This window comes from Lathyrus oleraceus, chromosome 5 (genome assembly GCF_024323335.1).
Source record: "Lathyrus oleraceus cultivar Zhongwan6 chromosome 5, CAAS_Psat_ZW6_1.0, whole genome shotgun sequence".
NCBI classification, from domain to species: domain Eukaryota; kingdom Viridiplantae; phylum Streptophyta; class Magnoliopsida; order Fabales; family Fabaceae; genus Lathyrus; species Lathyrus oleraceus.
Window position 1 is genome coordinate 122,746,067 of NC_066583.1, and position 3,211 is coordinate 122,749,277.

General features: G+C 38.2%; 1 non-coding gene across 1 annotated transcript; it reads left to right on the forward strand.

Moving 5' to 3' along the window:
* The first annotated feature begins 1,319 nt into the window (after nt 1–1,319).
* On the forward strand, nt 1,320–1,426 carry LOC127088566 (small nucleolar RNA R71). Its single transcript, XR_007790397.1, has one exon. It is a non-coding gene; the product is annotated as a small nucleolar RNA R71 (small nucleolar RNA).
* The last annotated feature ends 1,785 nt before the right edge of the window (nt 1,427–3,211 follow it).

Below are 3,211 nucleotides of genomic sequence, written 5' to 3' on the forward strand. Positions count from 1 at the left end.
TACCGGCTCCTAAATCGCATAAGGCTTTGTCAATGACAAATTTTCCTATGTGACAGGGTATAGAGAAACTACCTGGGTCTTTAAGTTTAGGAGGCATATTCTGGATTATAGCACTACATTCAGCAGTGAGTGTAACGGTTTCGCTATCTTCAAGTTTCCTTTTATTAGAAAGAATTTCTTTTAAGAACTTGGCATATGAGGGCATCTGCGTAATAGCTTTTGTAAACGGAATTGTGACGTTTAATTGTTTTAGTAGGTCAACAAATTTTTTAAATTGGCCTGCATCTTTGGTTTTAATAAGCCTTTGAGGTTAAGAGATAGGTGGTTTATAAGGTGGTGGAGGTACATAAGGTTCCTTCTTCTCTATGGTTTCCTTATTACTCTCTTCCTTTTCCTTAGGTTCACTTTCCTTCTCAGTTGACTTTTTAGAGTTTTGGTTTTCTATCCTTGGGTCAGACGGTCCTTCCACTTCCGTTCCACTTCTCAGTATAATTGCATGAGTGTGGCTTCTCGGATTAGGTTGGGGTTGGCCAGGAAATGTACCAGTTGGGGCAGCAGTAGGCGCTTGTTGTTGAGCTACTTGTGATATTTGCGTTTCCAGCATTTTGTTATGGGTAGCCAGGGCATCTACTTTACTTGCTAGTTGTTTAATTTGTTCGCCAGTGTGTACATTCTGGTTTAGGAAATCTTTATTGGTTTGCTGTTGAGAGGCTATAAAGTTTTCCATCATGATTTCCAAGTTGGATTTCCCAGGGGCGTTATTGTTAGGTGTAGATGGGATCGGCTTTTGATATCCCGGAGGTATAGCTGGGGCTTGATTTGGAGATTGTCCAGGTGCGTATAAAGCGTTATTACTCTTATATGAAAAATTGGGATGATTCTTCCAATTTGAGTTATAGGTATGCGAGTAGGGGCTTCCTTGAGCATAGTTTACTTGCTCCGCTTGGATTCCTGTTAGGAGTTGACAATCTGCAGGAGTGTGACCTTGGATTCCACAGACTTCGCAATTCTGAGTTATGGCTACCACGGTGGCTGGAGGTGATACATTTAAACTTTCAATTTTCTGGACCAGAGCATCCACTTTTGCATTAACATGATCAAGGTTACTTATCTCGTACATGCCAGTTTTCATTTGAGGTTTTTCTACCATCGTTCGTTCGCTTCCCCACTGATAGTGGTTTTGAGCCATGCTTTCGATAAGTTGGTAAGCATCAGCATAAGGTTTGTTCATTAGTGCCCCACCTGCGGCGGCGTCTATTGTTAACCTCGTGTTGTATAGGAGACCATTATAGAAGGTATGAATTACTAACCAGTCTTCTAAACCATGGTGTGGACAAAGTCTCATCATGTCTTTGTATCTTTCCCATGCTTCGAAGAGAGACTCGTTATCTTTCTGTTTAAATCCATTTATCTGGGCTCTTAACATAGCTGTTTTGCTCGGCGGAAAATATCGAGCAAGAAAAACTTTCTTCAACTCGTTCCATGTGGTGACTGAGTTGGAAGGAAGAGATTGAAGCCATCTTCTAGCGCTATCTCTTAACGAGAAACGAAAAAGACGAAGTCGAATTTCCTCTGAAGTGACACCATTAGCTTTAACAGTATCAACGTATTGGACAAATACGGATAAATGAAGGTTTGGATCCTCGGTAGGATTTCCAGAGAATTGGTTCTGTTGCACTGCCTGCAACAGTGAAGGTTTAAGTTCAAAGCTGTTTGCTTCGATTGTGGGTGGAGCAATACTCGAATGCGGCTCATCTTGCGATGGAGCGGCGTAATCTCGAAGAGCATGAGTTGGTTCTGCCATCTCGGGTATCGGCGAAGGAAGAAGATTTTTGAGATCAGGAAGTTCAACAGGAGGGAGATTGTTTGCAGCACGATATTCCCGAATTCGTCGTAAGACTCGGAGATATAGTTCGATATCGTTGATTCGTAAGTAGAACGGCTCGCCTTGTGAGCGAGTGTGTGGCATACAAATCAACGAAAGAAAGAAAAGAAAAGGAAAATAAGCCTTAGTCTCTACAGCGTAACAGAAGAGTTACGATATCGACTAAATAAAAGTCCCCGGCAACGGCGCCAAAAACTTGATCGCGACTTTATGAGTCGAATTGGGGTACAAACTGCAAATGCACAGTTCTATCGCGTAGTTTTAAAAGATATCAATCCCACAGGGACTTATGAATCGATATACTGTTTTCTAAGGTTACTTCGTAAAGCTAAGCCGGGTAATACTTTGATTGTTTGGGGAAAATTTAAAACTAAAAATAGGATCTAAATTAAATATCAACTAAACGGATATCGGTATGTAATTCGTCGTAATTAGGGAATCAATTCTTCGTTGGTTTCTTGGTTTTAAAATAAATCTTTTCAGTTGACACTATTGATTAAAAGTCTTATCTCAAACTCTCGCTCTGTTGAATTAACTATGATTTTATATTAACGTAGCTGTCACTTATTAGTTAAGTCAAAAACCACTTTTTGAAAACAATAGACTCCGTAGAAACTCTTTTTAAGAAAACACTAATCGTTTAAACGCCCTTATCTCAAACTCTCGCTCTGTTGACTTAGGTTATATAATTAAATTCAAATGCTTAACTCTCGTCCTCACATTCAACCTTTAAAAATACTTTTTGAAAAAGATTAGAATTTAATTAACTCTAAAAATTGCTCTCGCCCTGATCTAGAATTAATGTCCAATTAACACTGTCCAGTCAAAAACTCAAACTCTCGTTCTATTGCTTTTGACTTCTTTATGTCTTTTACTTTCGTACAAAAACCTTGTTATTAAACCTGTAAATCGGGACCGTGAAAAGAGTGATTTTAATTTTAAACTTAATTAAACCAATTTAGTTTTGATTCCTTCATTCCGCTTACTTTACATACCGATACCTAAATAAATTAGCCAGACATGCTAAACAGATCTAAATAATTATCATGCATAAACAAATTCATCTCAGGCAAATAATATAAGTAAACAGTAAAGCAGGGCATATATAAATTCAAACAATAATTAAAGAACCTGAGTAATTAACAGCAGTCTTGAACATCCACCATAGACCGGTTGGATTTGTTTTTGAATTCTTCAATCAAACAGAAAAATAAAAGCGAAGGAATAAAAAAAAAACTAGATTCTAACGTAAGGTTAGATCCGGTGAAAGGTACACAATAGTTTCCGGTGTAGAAACTATTGTGCAAAAAAGAATTAATTAAGTGC